Raw genomic sequence first — 27648 nt, forward strand, 5'->3', positions numbered from 1 at the left:
TTGAATTGAATCCAGTTAGAAAGATTGTTGTGTAGAATATGATTGTTGATAACTGTAGTAGGAAATGTGCTAAACGTCACAAGTATTGGAGAATGATCTGAAGAGAGATCGTAACTAGATTCAACATTGAGATTTGAAAGATCAATACCTTTCACAATAAAAAAATCTAAAAGGTCTGGAACTTTAGTAGGGTCAGAAGGCCAATAAGTTGGACTGCAAGTTGAAATAAAGGAGAGGTTATTTTGCCCTATGGCTGCATGAAGAATCTTTCCTTTGGCTGTAGTCAGTCTAGAACCCCAGGCAATATGTTTACAATTAAAGTCACCACCAATGATAAATTTATTACCTAATTGAGAGAAAAATGAAGAAAACTGAGCACAAGAAATTTTGAATCTTGGTGGACAATAAACAGCAGAAACACAAAAATTATATAAATTTGTTTCAACAGAAATTTGAGTTGCTTGTAGAAAATCATCAGAAATATTTGGTAGAACAAAATGCTTTATATTATTTTTGATTAATATAGCCGAACCGCCGCGAGCCCTGCCACTTGGGTGATTTGAATTATAAGTAGTGTAGTTATAAATTTTAAAGTAGTTTTTTTCAGTGAAGTGAGTTTCTGAGATTAATAAGATATCTATTAAGTTTAACTTTAAAAAACATTCTACTTCATTTTTGTGAGGTATTAAACCGTTGGCATTCCATTCAGCAATTTTAATTATTTTTGCCATTGCTTTTGTTGTTGACTAACGTGGATAACATATTTATTATTATGGTGTTCTGTTGCAAAAGCTGATTGAAGATATTTTTAAATTCTAAAATAAGTGTTGCTAGAGAATCAGAATCGGGATTTGAAGGTGAATGATTAGAAGCAGAGTAATTGTTTTTTGCAATGTCTGCATAGGATGAATTTTGAATTGTTGGATTTAAGGCCGGAGAAATGTTGTTTATTTTATTATTAGAATTAGAATTATTAGAATTATTAAAATTTTGGTTATTTGGATTTGGATTTATGACTGATTGATTTACTGGAGTTTTGTTTCTTTGTTCTTTAATTTTTTGGAAGTATGAGCAACCGCGATAATTAGCTGGATGAGCACCGTCGCAAAAATAACAACAAGCCGGAGCATTCGGATCTTTGGTACAAGCTTTAGTATTATGATTGTCACCGCATTTTAGGCAAGCAAATGGTCTATTGCAGTATTTTTTGGTGTGATTAAAGAGTTGACAGCGAGTGCATTGTATAATGTTGTTGGACTTTCTCGGTGGTTCGACGCGTATTATGCAGTTGAATAATTTATAAATGTTATAAATATTTTTGTTATTTCTATTTGGTTCCAGATCAACAAAAAACATATTAAGAGGTTCTTTTGTTATTCTATGTCTAATATTTAGGATATTACGTACGACATGACCCAGTTTTAATAGTTCTGATTTAATTGCATCTGTGCTTGTTGAAAAGTGTACATTTCTAAGAACAACCCTATAAGCCTTCTCTTCTTTTAATTGATATGTATGATATACGGCATTAGTTTCTTTTAGATGTTTGGATAAAGTTCGAAAATGGTCGACAGAATTACATAGAATTTTAAATGTATTGTTAGCTAAACTTCTCAGGAAATATTGATCGTGCGGAATTATCTCATTTAATTGATTAGACATATCATTAATATCGTCAACTCCGTAAATAAATATTGGAGGGGGCTTACTGACTGGGGCCGGTTTAACTAAGTTGTCATCATTAGCTGTGTCTATTGTTGAAAGGGCCGAAAATCTGTTTTGAATTTTGACATCTATTCCTAATGGTTCAAATGAAGTTTTTCTTTTTTTGAAATTGACTACTTGCCATGAATTAGGAGGTTTCTTGACATCAGAATGTGGTTGAGTGAGGCTTGTAGATGCATTATTACTAGATGATATTACTTCCTGTCTTGAATCAGAAACTGATGAAGTTGAACGCAGCGAGACCTTTTCCGATGTAAACATATTGGTCCGACCTTCTTCGCGAGGTATCTTGCTGTATTTGCTGGATCCAATAAAGTTCTTTCGTAGTTTTGGGATTTCTGATGGTTTACTGTCCGATTCCATATTCGCTTCTATATCTTGTTCGAAATGTAAGACATTTTTTTGATTCCACAAACGCACATTAGAATCTCGATTATGTATGGTTTTTTGTAAGCAATTATTTAATTATCTGTACACTTTTGTAAGCTTTTCATGCAATTTTAATAAACCGTAAAATTCAATCTGACATGCACTTGTTTTTTCCAATTTGACTTATGTTTTTAGTTTCGTGTTTCTTGTATTGAAAATTTGCTATAATATTATGATTTTCATTTTCACGTTATCAAAAATTACAAAACCTGATTTATTGGATAAGGACATTTTTCCCATTTCTGATTTTTGAAATTGACTAATTTATGCATTTTTAGAGCACTTTAACACATTTTTAATATCCTTGATTTATCTCATATAATGGTTAGTACTGCATTAGGGCAGGTGCGTGAAGTTAAACTCCAACTGGATTCAGGAAAGAATATTATGAGATATTTTCCATTGCCATTTGGCATCATTTAATGAATTGTTAACCCACTGCAACGCTTGCCTCATAACCCGAAGTGCGGTTAGGCTATTTTCAATTGTAAACATATTTTAGATCTATATTTTCAAGTGAAAATGGACATCGCTTCATAAATTACCTCATATATTCAACTTCATTTTATAACAAATTTCATTCCGACAAACTTTATTGTAAACATTTTATATAATTTTGTTTAATTCATCTTAGAGTAATGAGCGAATGGTCCCAATAACTAAATAAAAAAAAAGACATCTAAAGTCAATTTAAATAATTGCAAATTTAATATAATGTGAAAAATCTAAACATAAATCTGTGCATCTATTATAATAATGGTTTTAATATATTTCGGTAATATTTCTGCATGATGTAATATGCGCGCGCAGAAATCCTTTTCCAGCCGCATTCAGTTAATATTGAACATTCGAGGTGGGCAGACTTGCTCCTGTTACATAATACAAAAACACGAGGTTACATTGTAAATAATTAACAAAATTCGATCCTTGATAAATAATTATGTTCAAGAATATTTACGAACTAAATTGCACATCTGTACCTGAAGAAACGATTGCAAAATATGAATTATTTTTGTTATTTTACAAATAATTTGTACAGTGATAAAAGTAAGATAAAATGTAAACAGAACAATGTTCTTGTATAGAGATGCAGCTTCATTTACAGGTATGTTGAAATTATTAATTTAATACTTTTATATATATATATATATATATATATATAAACCAAAAAAATAGAGAAAAAACATTAGAGAATTTCAACAAAATGTACAAATTATTTCTATGTAGTAAAGCAGCAAGTTTTTCGTACGAATATATTTAAATATTATATTTTTCAAACAGAACTCAAAATTTAGCAAAAATTATTTTAGGTTTGATATATAACTATATAAATTTTCTTAACGTTTATATTAAGTTGAGTAAAATTGTCCAGATTCACACACTACACTTAAATCCAAGCCAATAATTAAAACTAAATTTGTAATTTTAATTATCAAGTTTTTTCTTAACTGGTGTCCTATTTAATTGTAAACTTAAAGGATTACTTGTAGAATCAAATCTGAAATCATTAAGCTTATATTCAAAATATAAATCAGATTTGCTTTGAGTAACTCAATATCGGTTAAGCCGTTCTGCATAAAACTAAATATAACTATCTGTAAGTGGAATTCTATCTTGAGGCAATTATGGCATCGTGCCTTAAGGCAAATTGCTGGAACTTCTCGTACCGTAACGAAATGTTCGAGGAATACTGAATGTTTTCAAATAGATTATTATAAATATTGTAACATTGTCTAATATTTATAAGAATTATATAAACTGAATTGCAGAATTGAAATTATTTGTAAAGTATATTAAAACTACAGTCAGAATTAAAAAAAAAATCTGAAATATTTTTGATATACAAAAAATTTAAAAAAAAAAAAAAAATTTGAAACAATTTTTTTTTTCAAAATCAATTATTTTGTTAAGACAAGCAGAAAGTTCTTTGAATCATTTAAATCGGACGCTTAGTTTTTTCAAAAACTGCCATTTTTTACATATTTAGCTTCGTATCTTCAAAATGGCTGGGCCTGCCTTTGCCAAAAACTAATAAACACTTCTCCCAATCATTACTAATTGCATGTTTTTTAGATCATTCAAATCGGATACTCCGTTCTCTCAAAAATTTGATTTTTATTTTCTGCATTCTTTGCTCCGTATCTCCGAAACGGCTGGACCTGCCTTTGCCAAAAACTAATCAGCTCTTTTCCCTATCAATAGGAATCGAATGTTTTTTTAACCATTCAAATCGGTTGATCCGTGCGCCTTAAAACGTGACTGGAAATTTGTATCCATACATATATATACACACACACACACACACACATCCATTTTTTCTGAGGTATGCCAAAACGTTCAGAAACCTTCAAAACGTCGAGAAATGTAAAAATTTTCAATTCCGATTTTCGGCCCATTACAATAACTTACCCTACGGAAAGTTAAAAATATATATATTTTTTCAGTTTTCTGCATACTAGAATGAAACAGTTCAGCTCATCCTGAAAAAAAGAGTGCGCGTAAGGTTTTCACGCGATTGATGTAAAACTTTTTTGCTATTGTACGAGATAGCATTTAAGTTAGAAATAAATACATTATATAACAATTTTATACTGTTTATCAGTAATGTTTATGAATGTTTATTAGTAATATAGTAACACTCGCGATGCACACATTCATTAGTTTCGACCATTAAACACATTTATATAATAATAAAATTATAAATTATATATTTATAATAGCATTGAAATATTTATAATATTTGAAAACAATAATGTAATTAAAGTCATACTTCAAATAAGACATGATCGGTTTGTCATTGTAATTAGCATTTTGGACTTGAACCTATATCAGAGAAATGAAGTAATTGCTGATTAATAACTTCTATAATCTCCGTTCATACAGTGGATTATGTTCAACAACGCCTAAAGAAATATTGTTTTTCACAATTTCACTCATCATGTAATAATTGTGTTTGAAGAACTTCATGTAAGTAAAATTAACATAAATTCATTGACTGCTCGTATTTTTTGTTAGTTTTTCGCTAGCGAAATAATCTCATTCTTTGAGATTATATATATATATATATATATATATATATATATATATATATATATATAATATATTACTACCCCTCTGTTCGATATCATGCTCTAACCCACTTATCGATAATACCCACTTCGAATCGATACATACATACACATACTTCGATACCCACATGTTCGCCTCATCTTCTACCCTTAAAATTGTACCTGGAGTATTAGACTCGGAGTACGGGGATTTCTTTCGGCAGCTTTTACGAATCATTTCAAAAGCTCTGCGCTTTCACGGAGAAAACGAAAAGCTCCGAAAAGCTCATGGATTTTTCACCGTTTTCCGCTATTTTTGTTCAGAAGGAAAAGTGATTGTTTTGTCGTTTAGAAGCAGACGATGTCATTTGATTTTATTTTTCGGTTCACTTAACTCGATTGCCGAATGAGGAAGAGTAAGACGGTTACATTTTGTGCGGTTGAAACAACATTTAGATTTGGGGTTGTTTCCTTGATATTTTTTCTGAGGAAAATTTTGTGTAAAAGTCAATTGTTTGCGGTCAAGTTAGGTTGGAGAGGTAACACAATATTTTCCACGGATGGAATATGTTGGTAGAATCAAAACAAATCATTTCATTAGAATATCGATAGACGTTTCGTTATAAAGAAATATAATTTATTTATCTCCTAGATTGAGTTCTAGATTAAAATGCCAAAATACATATTTAAAAATCTTAAACGCCAAAATATGAAATTGAAAAGAAATGGTCATTGCGGAGTTTTAGCACCTTTATGAAATATAGTTTCGGAGATACGGTGCAGCATAAGAAAACTCAATTTTTGAGAGAACTGGACGTCTGATTAGAATGATTTATTAAATCGGTTCGTATTGACGGGAAGACGTGCTGATTATTTTTCTGCAAATGTAGTTCCAGCCGTTTTGGAGATGCGGAGCAAAAAGTGCAAAAATAGCAAATGTTGAGAGATCCGGATCATCTAATTCAAAAAAAAAAACAATTTGCTTAAATTTATTTCAAAATTTTTGATTATTTTTTAATATCTAAAATCATTTATTTCGATTTTTCGAATGTTTCATTACGGTACGAGAAGTTACAGCAATTATCCTTAAGGCACGATGCCATGCACTTCTAGTTAAAAGCGTCTAAACTTATTCTCAAATCAGCAAATACAACTATTATATTATATTTGTGAAAAAATTATCTGAGTATTTTTAACTCATTTTTTTTAATTTTCATTTCTTCCTTGGCACTTGTAAATTTTTATTGTTATTATTAGTTCTGTTTAGAACTAGGTGTGTAGGTTTAACATAATAATTTTCAGTCTTGCTTCAAAACTTCATTTATGATTAAACGTTATAAACGCTTATAATTTCTGACAAAATATGCAATTTAAAATTCCCACAAAGAACGTTTTTCTACGTACACAATGCTTTATGAAAATTTATCGAAGGCTAAAGTTCCAACGACCTTTTTCCACCTTCGCCCTTACGGGTCGGACTAAATTTTTTGTTATTCAAAGCACATTTTTTCGACATCAGAAGGGTGTATGAGGAAAAAGTGCGTAATATTCAAATGATTATGATGTATTGCCTTTACGAGATTTTCTTGTAACTTTATAGCCGTTAAGGGCTAAGGGTTTTTATATATAGATTTTTATATTTTGGATGACGTTGGATATTGTGTACATGTTAAACTCGGTGTGAAGAAAAAAAAAAAAAAAAAAATATATATATATATATATATATATACCATATATACCATATATAAATAATTAGTTTTATTTTATATGAAAGCATGTAGCTATTCATACAATTAATGGTAATTTTTATTATAATATAATTCTGTCATGTTTTTCGTCAATTGCAAATGCTTCTTTTCAACTCACTGTACTGCAACATTGCAAAAATGCAGTTGGTTTCATTATACTATTAATACTTTATAAAAACATGTAATTTCTATGTATTCCACTAAAAGACAATAAATACTCTAGATGTTTTTCCAAGAAGACATCCTCTGTAATTTACCAAGGTGATTCGTGTATTCAGATACTACCAAAGTAGGACAGATCGTATTTTCTCCAGTTGCATACAATTTCTTCTGTAAGCTTTGCAATGGCATAAATATGAATACCTTTGTTATATTATTATCATAAACCCTGAAACTGTATAATTATCAAAGTTTGTGCATTGAAGGTGAGTTATAGTACCTACCAACTACATTCCCTCAAAAGTTTTTGTGTGGATAAAACAAAAAGTTCTGTTATGATATTATGTTTAGTTGGACTTTTTATGAACTACGGCTTATTTTGCACAGTAGTTTGTTACTTCATAGAGTTATTTATGGGAGAATGCATTATTGTGGTCTAGACTTTGAAATTAATAATGTTTTTTTTAGATGTTTATTATAGAGACTCAGGTGGTAATATAGATGGAAGCAGATAATTTAAATACTTTTAAAAAAGGGTAGGGCAAGGCATATATGACTTTAAGTAACCCATATCAAACAGCTTTCTGACTATGTTCAGTCAACCTCCCAGCTAAATCATCATAAAAATGTGCTTTTTTGCTGTTTTTCAAAAATTTGTCACCTGGTGCATTTTACCCCATAGGAGGGGTTAAATCGTACGGCCAAGGGGCAAACAAATTCAATCCTAATTTTTAATTTTAAAGTAATTTTACAAAATTATAGCTACAATAATAAACCAATGCAAAATATTATTTTTTTTTCGACGATTTTTATTATTATTTTTTTGACGGTATTAACCATTGTCTTATAGATTATACTAAAACATTACGGCTCTTCGACAACTTGTTTTACTTTAAAAATTTGTTAGGGTTTGCAAAAATTAGTATCGTTTTCTTGGTATTTGCAACACTAGAACTTTCATCGACTTTCATCGAATGATACTGATTACTTTTAGGTGAAAATCTACCGAGCCGTTTTCTTGTAATTAACTGTTGCAAAAAAAAAAAAATTAAGACGATTTTTATGGAATTTTTGGCGATATATATCATGGTCTTTTAGATTTTACTGAAATATTACGGCCTTACGACAAGTGGTTTAATTTTAAAAATTCATCAAAGTTTGAAATTTTTTTTGTTATCATTTTGTTATAATTTATTTTTGAATCAAGACTTTAATGTCTGATTTAGTTTGCGAAAATGAGTAGTTTTTTTGACGTTTGTTAAAATGAAAATTAGACTTGATATAACGATAAAGTGTTCGTTCGTTTTCTGTTGTGTGATAAATCCACTTGGAATACTTTTAATCACTCATAAATTAATTTATTTTTTATTGATTAAGTCGATCATTTACACATATCGGGAAGTTTATGTAACTTGCCTCAAGGCAAAATACCAAAACCAACTAATTTATAATTTGTTTGAAATGACCATACGTCAGTTTAATACTCTAATTTATCAATAAAAAAATACCGTAGATTTGTGACTATTATTTTGTAATTCTACTAAGAGCTTCTGTCGCAATTTAAATTTGATCTCCGCGTAGTATGGAATCCGCGTTCCCGTGTTATAGGAGGGTTGACTATTCTCAAAATTTTATCTACATCACTAAGTTGTTTATTTCCTGTATCTGATATATATGTTTGACTTTTCTCCTATTCGTGTCGATATCAATACCTCGTGTAATATTTCAGCGTTCGACGTCAACGCCGTCCTTCTTTGCTTTGATAACAAGAAATACAACTTCATTTTTTATTCAACGAGATTAAGAACGATATCTCTATAAGATTGATGTGTCGAAGATAGGAGCTGACAAAATGATTTGTCAATAATTATCCAAGGTTTTCGACAAAAATAGAATACGTGGAAGAAAAGTCACAGTCTTAAGTATTTCCGTTGTTTTTATATTTATATATACTATATTTTTTCGTATTTAGATAAGCAACTATTTGTAACTAGTGAACACGATATCGTGCCTTAAGGACGAAGCATTCCGTATAGTAATTTGAATTTATTAAAAGCATTATTTTTTTGAAAGAATTTAAATTTCATTTATTTTTTGTTAATTTATTTAATTTTTGTAAAAAATTTTGATTTTAATTTCGCTTTCTTTGAAAATATTGAAAATTTTTGGTGAATTTTGAATCCCATTCGTGTCGGTTGATCCATGCTGTTGAAAATGTTGAAGGCATTTGTTTAACTAATACATAATTACTACTATATTTTTTGGTATATTTTAGAAAAAATGCATATATGTGTGTATGTGTATGTGTGTGGATACACATTTTTGTCGACGATTTCGGGGATACGGATCAACCGATTAAAATGATTCAAAAAATTTCATTCCTATTAATAATGAGATGTGCTGATTAGTTTTTGGCAAAGGCAGGTCTTGCCGTTTTGAAGATAGGGGACAAAAAGTGCCAAAACGATAATTCGGTTATTGAGAGAAAGTAGTGCCCGATTTGAATGATTCGAAAAACATTCTAGGTGTATTTATAAAATGAAGAAATGATTGAATTTTTGGAAAGGTGGGTACAGTGATTTTGGATATACAGAGAAGAAAGTAAAAAAAATGATTTTTGGCGATCAAAAATGATCATTCGATATATGCTCATCAAACTATCAGATATTTCATAAAGATTTTAAAAATGACTACTTATTTTGTTACATTTTTTTGGGTTACGTACCAAGATTTTTGATGGTTAAAGTTCACTTGTACGGTTCAAACAAATATCAACATTTTCAGAAAAAATTGTTGTTCAAAAATATACAAAGTTTTATAATTTGAATATAAATTTTAAATTAACAATTCAGTTTCAAAATGTATATATTTCATATGCGTTATTCTAATGGTAAGAAATATATCCTCGAAATCGAATGGATTTATTTGACATCTCTTGTCAATGTAAAGATTCCCAAGTATTTTGTGCGTTAAGATTGTCTATATGAGCAATAATATATATAATATTTATAATTATCTATTTGAAAATATTTAAAACAATTGCTATTAATCATTGATTGATTTATATTGATCCGTGATTATTTTTAACTTCCCGTATGGCAAGTTATAGTAATCGCAAAAAAATCGAAAATTAAATTTTTTTATATATTTTTACGTTTTAAAACCTTCCAAACATTTTGGCATACCTGAGAAAAAATGGATGTATGTGTTGTGTGTGTATGTGTGTGTGTGCGTGTATGTGTGTGTATTCGGATACAAATTTTCGTCGACGATTTCGGGAACACTGATGAAGCGATTTAAATAATTAAAACTAGTTGGTTTGGTATTTAGCCTTGAGGCAAATTACATGAACTTCCCGATATGTGTAAATAATCGACTTGATCAAAAAAATGTGCAAATAATATACTCCATCAATCCTACTTTAAAAAAAAACGATAATAATTCTAGCAAAGTTTGACGAATTTTTAAAATTAAACTACTTGTTGTAAGGCCGTAGCATTACAGTAAGTTCTATAAGACCATGATGTATATCGCCAAAAAAAGTTCCATGAAAATCGGCTTCAATTTTTTTTTCAACAGTTCATTACAAGAAAACGGCTCGGTAGATTTTCACCTAAAATTAATCAGCATCATTCCCAACTAATATCTTTCGAACAGTTTTTGATTTTTTAAAATCGGTTCGGTAGGATGAGCTGAAATGTGGACGAAAATTTAACATTTTTTTTCAACATTTAATTACAAGAAAACGGCTCGGTAGATTTTCACCTAAAATTAATCAGCATCATTCCCAACTAATATCTTTCGAACAGTTTTTGATTTTTAAAATCGGTTCGGTAGGATGAGCTTAAATGTGGACGAAAATTTAACACTTTTTTTCAACATTTAATTACAAGAAAACGGCTCGGTAGATTTTCACCTAAAATTAATCAGCATCATTCCCAACTAATATCTTTCGAACAGTTTTTGATTTTTTAATATCGGTTCGGTAGGATGAGCTTAAATGTGGACGAAAATTTAACACTTTTTTTCAACAGTTAATTACAAGAAAACGGCTCGGTAGATTTTCACCTAAAATTAATCAGCATCATTCCCAACTAATATCTTTCGAACAGTTTTTGATTTTTTAAAATCGGTTCGGTAGGATGAGCTTAAATGTGGACGAAAATTTAACACTTTTTTTCAACATTTAATTACAAGAAAACGGCTCGGTAGATTTTCACCTAAAATTAATCAGCATCATTCCCAACTAATATCTTTCGAACAGTTTTTGATTTTTTAAAATCGGTTCGGTAGGATGAGCTTAAATGTGGACGAAAAGTTCAACACTTTTTTTCAAATTACGAAGAAACGGCTTGGCAGATCGTTGCACAAAACTGACAAACGATAGTCCTCACCGAAATACATCAAATGGCTTTTAAATTTCTAAAATCGGTTCAGGCGTTTTTGAGAAAACGTCGATCAAAAGTCTAATTTTGACAAATGCCAAAAAGACCATACTGATTTTTGCAAACTTTGACGAATTTTTAAAGCTGAACCAGTTGTCGTAGGGCCGTAATATTTTAGTATGACCTAGAAGACTGTGGTATCTATCGTCAAAAAAATAATCATAAAAATTGTCAAAATTTTTTTTTTTAAACTTTATTACAAGAAAACGGCCCGGCCGATCTTTACCAAAAACTAATCAGCACGATTCCCAACCAATATCTATCGAACGGTTTTTGAATTTTCAGAATCGATTCAGAATTACGGGCTAAAACGTGGACGAAAAATTTTTCACTTTTCTGCAATTTACAAAGAAACGGCCCGGCCGATCGCCGCACAAAACTCAGAGACGATAGTCCTCATCGAGATACATCAAATGGCTTTTAAATTTTTGAAATCGGTCCAACCGTTTTGGAGAAAACGTCGATTTACGGCAAAAAATCTGTTCACACACACACACACACACATACACACACACACACACACACACACACATACTTTTTCCAAATTTGGTCTCATTCGATTCAGAATGGCTCGAAACGTCGAGAAAACATAAAATTAGCGATTCGGATTTTTTGATGAAAACATAAACTTCTCCTTCGGGAAGTTAAAAACATTCGATTCGTGTTGATAAGGAGACGTGCTGATTAGTTTTTGGCAAAGGCAGGTCTAGCCGTTCCGAAGACATGGGGCAAAAAGTGCCAAAAACGGTAACTCAGTTTTAAAGAGAACGGAGCGTTCGATTTGAATAATTCAAAAAACATTTTACTTGTATTAACTTGTTGAAGAACTGATCAAATTTTTATGAAGGCAGGCAAAGCGGTTCCGGAGATCTAGTAAAAAAAAGTTAAAAAAATGCCATTTGGCGGTCAAAAATGATCATTAGACATATGAACATCAAATTATCAGATATTTTATAGAGGTTTTAACAATAAGTATAAATTTTGTTCACATTTCTATGGATCCCGTACCAATGTTCATCCGTTAGACGGCTACGAGGAGCTTACGCGTTTCGATATTTTTTTCTATGCAGTTAAAGCAGTACGCTTTAAAAAAAAGTTCTAAACTTTCAATAATAGTAAATTTTTGTCAAAAATTTATAGTTTCTCAAAAATCTAATTTCTTCAGATACATTTTTTTTCCAAAATTGTTAATCTTTTTTTTAAAAAAAATTTGGTATGGGAAGTTCCAGCAATTTGCTTTAAGGCACGATGCCATGCGCTCCACTAGTTATTTTTATTGCTCGTATGTTTAATGAAGGTACGAAAAGTTTCAGAAAATAGCCTTAAGGCACAATGCCATTCACCACTACTGTTGTTTATAATATGAACAGAGCTATATTTTTCCTGTTAAATAAATTCCTGTCCAATTTGCCAACGTCTATCGACCAATCTGATGTAACTGGTACGTTTGTTCTGTAACAACCGTCGATGACAAATTGCCGTGTCGTCTTATCGACACACGCCAATCTGCTCGACGACTCTCTCTCTCTCTCGGTGACGGTGACGGTGACGCGTAGAACTTATGTCACGTCAAGTCACGTTGAACGATTTCCTTTCCTTCCCATCTAGTTGTAGAACTTGTGTAGGCCAAGTTTTTTCCACACACACGAATTTATCATCCGATTTATGTGTTATTTAGCGGAATGGCTCGGTAGTAAGAGACTAGTGACGTGTCATAAGGCAAATTGCACGAATTTCCCGTTCCGTAATGAAATAATGGAATAACATTAAATATTTTCAAACAGATTTATAAATACTGAAACTTTCATTATTCGTTTTTTATAGACAAAATATAAGACATTATAAAATGTATGATGACGTTTATATATGTTTACAGAAAAGTAAATCAACAATACTTAATGACTCGGATTTCAAACTAGTTGGTATTGGTATTTTGCTTTGAGGCAAGTTACATGCACTTCCCGAAATGTGTAAATAATCGACTTAATCAATAAAAAATGAATTAATTTATGAGTGATTATAAGTATTCCGAGTGGATTTATTACACATCACTGCAAACGAATGAACGAACACGTTAACTCGAAGTATTTTCTAAAAGCAAATTTTCAAAAATCAATAATTTTTATAATTGAGCCTGTTTTTTGTAGGACTTTAATTATTCAGTATGTTTATTTGTCTAATTTTAATTTTAACAAATGCCAATAGAACTACTCATTTTCTCAAACTTTGATGAATTTTTAAAATTAAACTACTTGTCGTAAGGCCATAATATTTCAGTAAGATCTATAAGTTCCAAAAAAAGTTCCATTAAAATCGGCTTAAATTTTTTTTTCAACAGTTAATTACAAAAAAAGGGCTCGGTAGATTTTTACTCAAAACTGATCAGTATCATTCCTAACTAATATTTTTCGAACAGTTTTTGATTTTTTCAAATCGGTTCGGTAGTATGAGCTTGAATGTGGACGAAAAGGTTAACACTTTTTACCAAATTACAAAGAAACGGCTCGGCCGATCGTCGCACAAAACTGAGAAATGATAATTCTCATTCTTTTTTTTTTTTTTTTATAAATGATTTATCTCCTTCGGGAAGTTAATAAAGGAAATTGTCTAATATTTATAAAAATCATATAAATCACATTGAAAAATCTAAATTATTTATCTCATGTTTAGAAGTGCGCTTTTGAATTTTAGCTAAAATTAAATTTAAAAACCGAATTGTTTTAGATGTTCAACAAAAAAATAATTTTCAAACAAAAATTGCTCTTTCCAAAAATAATCGTTTTGTCAATACAACTAAAAGGTTTTTTGAATCATTTAAATCAGATGCTCCGTTCTCTAAATAAACTGCAACTTTTTGCACATTCAGCTCAGTTTCTACGAAACGGCTGGTCCTGCCTTTACCAACATCGAATCACCACTTCTTATCATCATTACGATTGGAATGCTTTTAGAATCATTCAAATCGGTTGTTTCATATTCTCAAAAACTCGATTATTATTTTTTGCACTCTTTGCTTCGTATCTTCGAAACGGCTGGACCAACTTTAGCCAAAAACTTATCTGCATGTCTCCTATCTGCAAATAGAAATCGAATGATTTTTTAATAATCCAAGTCGGTTGACACGTGTTCACGAAAACAACGAAAAATTGTATCAATACACATTAATACAAACTACATATATTACACACACACACAAATCTATTTTTTCTAAGGTATGCCAAAATGTTCAGAAATCTCTGTAATGCAAAAATATGCATAAATTTTCATTTTCAATTTTTGGGCGATTACTATAATAAATACCCTAACAAAAGTTAATACAAAAATTATTGTATCACGATAATAATCAAATTTATTTATAATCTAACTTTATATATGTTGGAAAAAAATTTTTAGAAATTTAAAAATATTTTTCACATTCTATATAAAAAACTTTTATACTAATACATTTTAATTAATCATTAAATAAAATGGATTCTACCTGCTATAGTAACACTAAGTAGAAAATCCTAAGTAATTTTTCAGTTCACCAGTTTTCTCATTTGTTTCCGTAATTCGTTTCGTGGAAAAGGTATTATGAAACAAGTTTTAACTAATTGAAATTACTGAATGTATTATAGACGGAAAATCTCCTGGATATCTCTTGTAACTATTTTAGCAGTAATAGGAACAAAAAAGTAGATGGGAAATATTTTTTTTAAAATTTTGTAAAAAAATATTGAAAATATAAAATAATTTGTGAAATACTATATAAACTTAATATTTCCGCTTATAAATGATCTAGTTTCTCAAAATTTACAAATTTGCACACAAATAAATTTCTGGCGCCAAAGCATTATGATCTCGTTGCTGCAGTTTTAATTAGCGATAAATTAAATTGCACTGCGCTCACTAAATATTTCCATATAACAATTTAATAAACACTTCAATAAATAACTACAAACGTTATATTGCATCACAAAGAGCTTGTTACCAAAATCTTAATTAGATATTAAACTATTATAACCGACTTGTAGTCGAAACTTTGCTCTTTGATTCCTTGTTTAGTGGGTTAACACGCCCTTAACGTCTCAATTAGTGTCGGTGAAGGGCGTTTAAGATTCTGCAACCCATCTAATTAATTCAGAATGCTTAGAGACTGTTAATTAATTGATAATAACATATCCGTCAAAGGACTTTGTTTCATATTATGCACTTGGGCGATAAATATTTCTCTACTGATGATGGGAACGCTTTATGAACAATGACAGACTATGCATTGAGATGTGGTAAATTTTATATATAACTTGTCATTTTTAGTTAAAGCGTATTTGATAAGTTATACATAAAATTCCTCTGTACGGATGTATGAATTTAAACTCCTCCTAAACGGTTATTCGAATTTTGATAAATCTTTTAGGAGTTTGTTAAGGGATGTTTTGAAAATGTGATGAATTATAAAACTTCAGTAATATTGTGGGAATAAACGGAAAAAATGCAAAAAACACATATCACATCATTGTTTGACATAGGAAATTTTTTGACAAATGAGAACTGTCATTTGCCAGAAATGTCAATTCACTTGAAATTTAGGATAAATTATGAGCCTTAACAATATTTCCAGAATATTTCTTGTAACTATATAACAGTAGTAATAGGAATACTACGAGAAAAAATAGAAACTATGGATAATATTTATATGAAAATTTTGTAAAAAAAATAATAAAAATCTTAAATACTTTGCGAGATGCTCTATAAACATTGTACTTTTGTTTCAAAATAATCCTTGATAAAATTACAAAAAATTTACAAATTGGCAATAATAGAATATAATATATTCATGATTATGATTGAGAAAAAATGTAGTGTGACAATATTATTACAGAAAAGCAGCTGAGATGTGCCAGAAATTAAAATAATATAGAATTGTGGCAGTCTAATTTGAAATTGGTTTGATTTAATGGACACATTGTAATGTTCAAGATTTTGATTTATTATTACTGTGCATTTGATAAATTTATTAATTTTTCAATTATGCAGGAAAAGACTAACATTTAATTTTAACTCATATTGTGGGATGCTTAGCAAATCGAGTGAGATTTCAAAAATTCTGGAAAAATTTTCAATTTTCGTCTATCTTCAGATTTTAATAAAACATTTCCACATTATTTTTTAATGAAAACTGCTCGATTTCCAAGATGTTGAGAAACTATGTACTTCTTGTAGACACAAACAAATATTTATACGATAGGATTTTTCTGCAAGTGATTTGCAAAAATCGATCGATAATTTGATGCACCTAGTTTTATTGATGGTAACCATTTTGTCGCCAAATATTTTGAAGATGTTGCACCAAATAGAGTTAATAAAAATAAATAGTCTTTTGAAGTAAAATTCAAGCTCTTCCATAAGCAAAAGAAAATCCGAATAAAAGTTCAGACAAAAACATTCACTTACTGAAAACGGCGTGAAAAATTATTAGAATACAAAAATCCCTATTATAGAATCGGGATTTGTAGAAGAAGGATGACAATTCAAAGTTAATGTATATATTTTAACTTTGGATCAAAGTATAACAAAATTGTAATAATATTTTATTATGTGAAATTCAACATTTTACATAAGTAGTTAAAATATGAATCCAAATCTAGTGAAAAACATTTCTTGAAAATAAGCGAATTAGAAATTATTTGATTACTAAAATGACTATTACGAAATGAAGGTTTTGGAGACAATTTGGAATTGTTAGTCTGATAAATGGCTACTTGGTACGATATTTTATTTTTCCGAGAATTTAAGGTTATCGTAATAAACTAAAAAAATATAAAAACTGTAAACTATGCCTCATTCAGTATTGTATAAGAAATGAAATAAAAAAATAAATATAAATATGCCCACTAAATGCATTTGAAGTTGCATTTGTTTATTTAAAATCAACTTTAAAAATCATTTTCATATTATTACAGGGAAAGAACAGCCTGGAATCGAATGAATTACGCCGATACTATCACTATGCAGAAAATTCGACCATGGCAAATTTACAAATGCAACTTTTGGCTCAACAATATGGAGCTTTTAACAGGTAAGAATAATATAGAATAAAGAGTTTTTCCGTGACCTAGTGGCTGAAACTCTGGCCTCCGAATCAGAATTTTCTGGTTCAATATTTGCTACGAACAACAACCTGATGCCAAGTAGCGGTGACATAGGTCTTATTCAAGTACAAATTATGAAAAAATAAAATGTAACCATTGGTTCAAATCTAAGGGGGTTATTTTTTAATCATAAATTTTATAAAGCCAAAAGAGACTCGTTATTTTACATTTTATTTCTTAAATTGAAAAAAAAATTTATTGTTCTGATGGTATTGGTGATATCATTTTTCAATTATAGAAGTGTAACATTTTACAATATAGAACAATTTCAGACAAAAAACCGAATAGTGCCCCTCAAAAATAACAACAGCAGCAGTATGTGTTGGTACCTGTTTGGAATTTTCGTACTGCAGCAGTAAAATTGCGACGTCACTCTTTACCAAGATTGATGTGACGTTTTAACGCTAAAGTTCGCGGCAAATAATATTTTTGCTTTGTTTTGTATGTAACTACACACGTCGCTCAGTCAGCTTCACCTGTTTTCAACATTGTTTCACGAGACAAACAATTTCGAAATCTTTTCGTTTTTTTAGTACACAACCAGAAGAAATTTTGTGCAAACATTTTTTGAAATATATAAAACATTTACGAAAGGTCTGATTTCAAGGAAAAGTGTGAATTATGATGTGCCAAAATATTAACTTGCATTAAGGGACATCTTACAATATTTGTTTCACTACTCAAAACATTATAAACTAATGATGTATGGCATCGTGCCTTAAGGCAAATTGCTGGAACTTTCCGTACCTTAATGAGATATTCCAGGAATATTAAATGTTTTCTAATAGATTATTATAAGTTATGTGGCTCTCATTATTTTTATTTTACAAGAAATAAACAAACAAAACTTAATCAATCGGATTTAAAATGAAGAACATCTTTGAAATTTCTAAGTATTATATAAACTGAATTGCAAAGTTGAAATGATTTATTTGAAATATATAAGTGATGTTTAGAATTTTAGCTGAAATTAGAATGAAAATCCGAATATTTTTCGATACTCAAAGAATTTTTTTTTGAAACATACACATGCACACACCATTTCTTATAAAATATGTCAAACTGTTCAGAAACCTTTGAAACTTGGAGATATGCAAAAACTTTTATTCTCGGTTGTAGGCTCATTACTTACCCTACGAGAAATTAATTAAGTAAAAAACCTCTATCAGAATATATTTACAAATTAAACTATCAAATCTTATTTGTATTTGCTTAATGTGTATTCATTTTTGAAGTAACACTTTTTTAGGCGAGACTAGCGAAAATGCAACGGTAATGCGTTACGACACAAATACTGATTCGTTATTGGCTATCAATGTCGAACTGCGTACCTTATGCGTATTTCATTTATTTATTTATTTATATGTCTCTATTTTTCTGATTAATCTTCTCCGATATAAACTTTTTACAAAAATACATAACTATGAGAATTCACGATGTAAATAAAAAATTATAACGTCAACACATCAAATAAAAAATGACAATTTGTGTACTTGTGCGTTAAAAATAAACTTTTATACTTGTTAGACATTCTATTCATATTCTATATTATCTGAATTAATAATAAGCATTCGGTACACTTGGGACATTCCTAATTTAGCATTTCTAGAGAGTTCAGACAAGATTTTCAGAAAAACAGAACAATAATATCTTATTTGACACGTGGCAAGATGATATTTAATTTCGTATGAGAGAGCAGAAAAATATTATTGTGAGACATTGATATTTTGTTAATAAATAATAAATGAATTATGAGATTTTTTTTTTAATTTGATTTCAAACCTAAGTCTTAGATTTCTCTATCTTCGCAGCAAAAATTATGAATCACTTATTACTTTTTTTAAAATTTTCCTCATACTAAAGAAATTTAGAACATTTTATTTTCTTCATTCACATGGATGCAGAACCATCTAAACTAATTTATATTGTATAAAGCGATAAATTCGAATCCGATTTTTTTCTATCCTTTCATCCCTTTATGTAAATTTCATCTGAATTTAAGCAAATTGATTCGAGCAATCATCAATAATTGTGATCGGTTGAATTAATGGTTTCCAATTTATTTCGATTCCGGATTAAAACGTCTATAAAAGATAGATGCGAACGAATAAATTAGAATTTTAAAAGCAATTATACAAATTGATAAATTCCTTCTGAACTGAAAAGGAAATTATTTTGCTGTTCTCGGAATAACATATTCTGAGAAAAAATCATTGCTATAATCAAATGAAAAAATATTTACTTTATTAATTTTCAGCGTAAAGTTTTATATCACATGTTGTAAATTTTTTGTTTGATGTTTGTTTCATTTTTAATTTGAATTTCGTGGAACACAGCATTAATGCAAACGCAAAAATACAAAATAATATAAAATGCTATGGATGTAAATACAAAATAACATGTTCTTCATAATGGAGCACTATTTTACGTCGAATGTAATTTTAATTAAATACGAATTTTCAGGCTTTTCTTGAAAATTTATATTTGAACATAGTACGAGAATAATGGAGCTACATGAAATAACTTATATTACATGTTTATATTTATTGTTTTTTTTTTCATTTTAACAACGTTGTATTTGTTGCTTGAATCAAAAATGAGAACATATATATAATTTTAGCCAATGTTATGTTTATGAAAGTTTTCATAGAAAAATTAAACTATATTTCTAAATTTATTAGTTGTTTTACTTTCAATTAAAATTTTTAACTAGTGGGTTGTTTGGCATCGTGCCTTAAGGCAAATTGCTGGAACTTCCCGTACCGTAACGAAATGTTCGAGGAATATTAAATGTTTTCAAATAGATTGTAACATTGTTTAATATTTATAAGAATTGTATAAACTGAATTGCGAAGTTGAAATGATTTGTTTAAAGTATACTAGAACTATAGTCAGAATTAAAAATAAAATTTGAATTATTTTCGATAAACAATTTTTTTTTCCAAAATCAATTATTTTGGTAAAACAAGCGGAAACTTCTTTGAATCATTTAAAACTGCCATTTTTTGCATATTTAGCTCTGTATATTTGAAATGGCCGGGCCTGCCTCTGCCAAAAACTAATTAACACTACTCTCAATCATTACTAATTGAATGATTTTTAGATCATTCAAATCGGATGCTCCGTTCTCTCAAAAACTCGATTTCTATTTTCTGCACTCTTTGCTCTTTATTTTCGTAACTGCTGGACCTGCCTTTGCCAAAAACTAATCAGCACATTTAGCACACATCAGCACAATAGGAATCGAATGTTTTTTGAATCATTCCAATCGGTTGATCGGTGCGCCCGAATACTTGGACAAACAATTGTATCCATACATACATACACATATATTTTCTGCACTCTTTGCTCTTTATTTCCGTAACTGCTGGAACTGCCTTTGCCAAAAACTAATCAGCACATTTTCTTATCAATAGGAATCGAATGTTTTTTGAATCATTCCAATCGGTTGATCGGTGCGTCCGAAAACTTGGACAAAAAATTGTATTCATACATACATACACACATATAACTTCATTTTTTTCTGAGCTATGCCAAAATGTTCAGAAACCTTCAAAACGTGAAAAGTTTCAATTTCGATTTTTGGACGATTAAATAACTTACCCTACGAAATGTTAAAAATATGTTTCCAAATTCATTAATTATCTAATATAAAATAATTAATATTAAAAAAGTATTGTTTTCAAAACCCCTGGATACGAAGCCAAATATAGCCCTATAGTACGCTTTCTTATGTAGGTTATATTTCCAAGGCCGAGAAAATATAAATATTCGTTTCTTCCCTATCGTACACGTCGTGGATTTTGTGCGAGCAATTTTTTATGAATTTTTAGTATGAAATGTAAGTACCTACCCAGTTCTATATACTCATAATATTGTATGGTTTTGTTTTGTTTCGTGTATTTTTCGTAATGTTCAATTTGAAATCATAAAATTTTATTCAATTCTAACAAGGAATCATTTCATTTTGTGTAATACCTCAGAACTATACAAGTCATATCTGGTGCATGTAGAAAGGGATGTAATTTCATCCCTTTGTATTGTGTACTTTGCTATAAACTCCAACCGAGCATATAAGTACATATGGAAACAAGAGATTAGAGTCGTTTCGTTAAGAGCCAAGTGTAATCCACGAGGATCGAGCTAAATTATAAATAACACTAATGAAATAGTAGTGTACGACTATGAACAGGCGATGTGGAATAACTAAAACGTGGTCTTATATGGGATTTTTAAGTCAGCCTTGAAATCCGAGAATAACAAAATTTTATGTCATGACATTTTCTATATATAAAATATAATTAGATTAGTCATTGCATTTACGGAAACTTATGGTAATTACTAGCATATTTTTTTAATCTGACCACTGTTCATCCGTCGGCCTCCTCACCAAGTATGCCCAGATTTTGGGTCGTTTTGGACAATCACATTTTCCAGCCCGGACTACTGGACTTCCGTTTGTGTACATATTTTGATTTACCAAACTTCGGGTCATCGCAGGCACAATAACTCGCTCTGACCATTGGTATTCCACCGGCTTACATATCCAGTACGCTAAAACAACGGGTCACAGCAAGGTAGTCAGCAGTAGTACAATTTAACTCCATATCTACAACTCACATATATATTTGGTTTTCACATAATTAAATACAACGTGTTTCCGATCACCTTTGAAGAGGTTCGACGTCGAGACTGAGCAGAGAGTGATGTGGCGATTAAGAAAACCTTGCCATCCGAGGATAACAAAATTTTATGTCATAACATTTTAAATTTTTTGTGAACAAATATTTGTTATTTATAATTATAATAGTTGGAGATAATTTATTATCAATTAACACATTACGACATTGGTGACAATAAATTTAAGATAAATTGAAGATTGCAATCGGGCGTGGATTAAGAATTATAAAATATAAACAGTGGTGCAACGGTTGGACCATCAACGCCAACCAAATTTCAAATAGAATTCAGCTCCGGCTATTAACTAGCATATTTATTATCTCTGACCACTGGTATTCTGTCGGCCTACTTACCAAGTACGCAAAGTTCACGGGTCACTGCGGACTTTCACACCTTCTAGCCCTGACCAATCGACTTCCGTTGGTATACCTATTCAGCATGCCTAGACCTGGGGTCATCGCAGGCACAATAACTAGCTTTGACCATTGGTTTTCCACCGGCCTACATATACAGTACGCCAAGACTTCGGGTCACAACGACCTAGTCAGCAGTAGTACCATCTGCACTAAAAGAACCATATCTACAACTTACATGTATTCATCAGTAATCATATTCAGTCTTCAACAATTAAATACAACGTGTTTCCGATCACCTTCGAACATGTTTGACGTCAATACTGAGCGCGGAGTGATGTGGCGATCAAGTTAGCCTCGACAACCGAGGATAACAAAATTTTATGACATGACATCTTATATATTGTTGTAAAAATATTTTGTGATATATTTTCATATCACTTCTAAATAATATAATCCATTAACTCATTTTTAGAACTTGTTACAAAGTAAAACAAACATGACACTGATTTCCATTATTTAATCCACAGTTTAATCATGTGATAAAATTAAGGTATAAATATAGCTATATTTATAAATATTTGCTAATATTTTTAGTAAATAATGCATCAATGATGAGTTGTTTTTTGTGTAATCATAACGAGCACGTAATATCCAAAATAAATCTCATGTTTCTTCTTAATGCAAAGTACATTTTACATTGGAATAAACCTTTTTCCATGCCCCATACATCATCATATTATCTCGGAAAGCCTATCTCTCGAATATGTACGTAAATAAATTGTCATCTTACAAATTCTTTAATATACGGCTCCGTCATTTGCGTTTATTCCAAGAGATGAAAATTCGTGACCTTTTGTAAGGCGGAACGTGAGAACAGATTTAAATAATAAATCATATTCGAAGGGAGGCAAAAAATATATAATATAGGATTACGCTTTATGCCGAAAAGTACGAACGACGAATATACTCATACTCTAGAAGTTGAATATTTTTGTGAAGAGAAGAAGCCAATTTAGTACCGACAGTGGTTCCTAATTTGTAGAATAAAATATTTCAGAAAAAAATGAGTGCGCGTAAGGTTCACACACGATTGAAGTAAAATTTATTTGCTACTCTACAAGATGGCATTTATGTAAAAATAAATACATTATATAACAATTTTGAATAATGTTTATTAGTAATATGGTAACATTCGTGATGCACATATTCATTAGTTTATTAATATACAAATTTATATAATGATAAATTATAAATGATATGTTTACGATATGATATAAATGACGAGTCTACTCTGACGAGTTGAATATTTTTGTGAAGAGAAGAAGCCAATTTGGAACGGACAGTGGTTCCCAATTTTTAGAATAAAATATTTTGGAACTAGTGGGGCGCATGGCATAGTGCCTTAAGGCAAATTGCTGGAATTTTGCGTACCGTAATTAGACGTTCGAGGAATGAAAATAATCAAAAATTGTTTTGAATAATTTCAAGTAGATTATTAATTCATACTGTAAAGTTACAAGTGCTTTTTAAATTGGGCGACGAGCGTATTTTATGAACAACTTATGAGTACGTTTACAAGAGTCCTTTTTTTTTTTAAATTTGTTTTTTTTGATAATTTGGAATTTTTTTTTAAATTTTGAAATTTTCTTAAAAATTTGAAATTTTTAACTTCCCGTAGGCAAGTTATAATAGTCGCAAAAAAATCGAAAATGAATATTTTTATATATCTTTACGTTTCAAAACCTTCTGAACATTTTAGCACACCTCAGAAAAAATTGATGTATGCGTGTGTGTGTGTGTGTGTATGTGTGTGTGTGTGCGGATACAAATTTTCGTTTTAAATTTAGTTTTTAAGAGAACTGAGCGTCCGATTTGAATAAATAAAAGAATGTACTTTTATTAACAAGATGAAGAACTGATCAAATTTTCATGAAGGCAGGTCTAGTGGTTTCGGAGATCTAGTAAAAAAAGTAAAAAGAATGGCATTTGGCGGTCAAAAATGATCATTAGATATATGAACATAAAATTATCAGATACTTTATAGAGATTTTAACAATAAGTATAAATTTTGCTTACATTTCTATGGTAGCGTACTAGTGTTTATCCGTTAGACGGCGACTCGGCGCTTACGCGCTTTGATATTTCATCTCTATGCAGTTAGAGCAGTACGATTGCTTTGACAAAAAGTTCAGAATTGTCAAAATATTGCAAAATTAATTAAATTTATGTCAAAAATTTATAGTTTCTCAAAAATCTAATTTTTTCAGAGTATTTTTTTTTTAAAAATTGTTAATCTTTTAAATAAAAGTAATTTTAGGTACAGTAATTAAAAAAAGTAAAAGTACGCGAAGTTCCAGCAATTTGCCTTAAGACCATGCGCCCCACTAGTTTGGAATTCAGAAAAAAGTTTTTTCTAAATATTTTGAGACTATGAAAATTTTTGAAAATATTCGATTTTTTTTAATCTTTCGAAAGATTCTCAAATTTTGGTGAGAAATTATTTTTTTTTAATTTTCAATTTTTTTTTTTGAAAATGAAAAAAATTTCAAAAATTTGAATTTTTTGACACTGATTTTTTTTTGAAAATTGGGATTTTGTTTTTTTTTTAATTTTCAAAATTACTAAATTTTCTGTAAATGCACTTTTTGCACACCGTCTACTCAAGCAAAATGTTTTTTGAATTAATCTAATCGAATGATCCGCTCTTTCAAAAACTGCATAACCGTTTTTACACCCCTTGCACTCGATACCTCCGAAACAGCAAAATTGCCTTTCGCAAAAACGCCTCGTGATTGAGTACGAGTCGAATGATTTTTTAATTTTTTAAATCGGTTATTCCATACTGTCAAAAATGTCGAGAACATTTGTTTGAACCATATAAATAAACTTAAAAATCTTGGTAAGGAACCCAAAAAAAGTTACACAAAATGTGTAACAATATTAAAGTCTCTATAAAATATCTAATAATTTGATGTACATATATCCAATAAAAATTTTTGACCGCCAAAAGACACTTTTTTAACTTATTTTTATTGAGAGTCCATAACCCCTAGACCTTTCTTTCATACAATTTAATCAGTTTTTTATCTTGTTAATATAAATAAAATGTTTTTTCAATTATTAAAATCGGACGCTCCGTTGTCTTAAAGATTGAGTTATCATTTTTGGCACTTTTTGCCCCGTATCTTTGGAACGGCTAGACCTGCCTTTGCCAAAAACTAATCAGCACGGCTCCTGATTAATACGAATCGAATGTTTTTGAATTATTCAAATCGGTGGATCGGTGTTCCCGAAATCGTCGACAAAAATTTGTATTCGCACACGCACACACACGCACACACATATATCCATTTTTTTTAAGATATGCCCAAATATTCAGAAACCTTTGAAACGTAAAGATATATAAAAATTTTTATTTTCGATTTTTTTTCGATTACTATAACTTGCCCTACGGGAAGTTAAAAATTCTAATTTGTTTTTGGTAATAGACAGTCAAGCCTCATTCTAATTCTTATTAATCAACTTGGTTATATTCAGGAAACATGAGAGCTTGCACCTTTGTAATTTATATATTACTCTAAAACTTTCCTTTCGAGCTCTATAACACCTTCAAAATAATTAACAATCTTACGTCAAATTAAAAATTGTCCCGCATCCGAGGACATCGCCAGCGCCGCCGAACAACTTTTCGCCTCTTTGTCATCTCGCTAATTAGAAAGTTAATTTCATTATGTATTCAAAAGAGCAACGGCTGATTTTCGTGCATTTGCATGCAAATGGGATATGTGCTGCAAAAGGGCTCTGCTTTTGTTAAAAAGGTAACGGAAATGTAAATGGTGACATGAAAAATAAGGCACCTGCAGGGTGATATAGGACGAACGGGTGCTCTGAATTAGGTCGTTTGGTTTGTCTTCAATTAATTTTTTAGTTCCAAAACATCCGCAATACGTATGAAATAACTCAGAAACTAGTGGGACGCATGGAATCGTGCCTTAAGGCAAATTGCTAGAACTTTCCGAACCGCAATTAAACATTCGAGAAATGAAATTAATCAATAATTGTTTTGAATAATTTCCAATAGATTATTTATTATAAATATATACTGTAAACTTAAAAGTGCTTTGTAAATTAGGCGACGCGCGTATCCTACAAACAACTTTGTGTATGAAAAACAAGAAATTTCTTCATTTTTTTTTTTAAATTTGAGTTTTTTGATAATTTTGAATTTTTTACAAAGTTCGAAATTTTTTGGAATTTTCGGAATTTTTGAAAATATCCGTTTTTTGAAAATTTCTAAATATTCTCAAATTTTCGTAAGAAATCGTTTTTTTTTTTAATTTTGATATTTTTTGAATATTTTGAAGTTTAGATTGTTTTTTCAAAATGAAAGATCTCAAAAATTTGAGTCTTTCGAAAATTTAAGTTTTTTTTTAGAATTTAGAATTTTTTTTTGAAAACTTTCAAAACTACGAAATTTTTTGTGAAATCATTTTTTGCACAACGTGTACTCGACTAAAAAGTTTTTGAATTGATTTAATCGGATGATTCGTACTCTCAAAAACTGCATGACAATTTTTACACCCTTTGCGCTCCATATCTCCGAAACGGCAAGACGCGCCTTTTGCAAAAATGCCTCGCAATCGAGTACCGAATGTATTTTCAATAATACAAATCGGTTATTCCATACTGTCGACAATGTCAAAGACATTTGTTTGAACCATATAAATAAACCTCAAAACTAAAAATCTTGGTACGAAAAAAAAAGACGCAAAATATTTTTGAAATATGTGATAATTGGATGTGCATATGTCTAATGAACATTTTTGATCGCAAAATGGCTTTTTAAAATTTTTTTATTGAAAGTTCATAACCGCTGGACCTGCCTTTCCAAGAAATTCAATAGTTCTTTGTTTAGTCAATACATATGA

The 27648-nt window shown here is 29.9% G+C and overlaps 1 long non-coding RNA gene across 1 annotated transcript in view; it reads left to right on the top strand.

The window, feature by feature from the left end:
- Positions 1-27648, top strand: part of LOC113387970 — a 121465-nt gene that overhangs the window by 70841 nt on the left and 22976 nt on the right. Inside the window, exon 4 of the long non-coding RNA XR_003368172.1 lies at positions 17496-17611. This is a non-coding gene — a long non-coding RNA (uncharacterized LOC113387970). The remainder of the gene's footprint in view (positions 1-17495; positions 17612-27648) is intronic.

The sequence above is a fragment of the Ctenocephalides felis genome, unplaced genomic scaffold (genome assembly GCF_003426905.1).
Source record: "Ctenocephalides felis isolate EL2017-DRISC unplaced genomic scaffold, ASM342690v1 CF-g0.4_SCAFFOLD_03572, whole genome shotgun sequence".
Classification (NCBI taxonomy): Eukaryota; Metazoa; Arthropoda; class Insecta; order Siphonaptera; family Pulicidae; genus Ctenocephalides; species Ctenocephalides felis.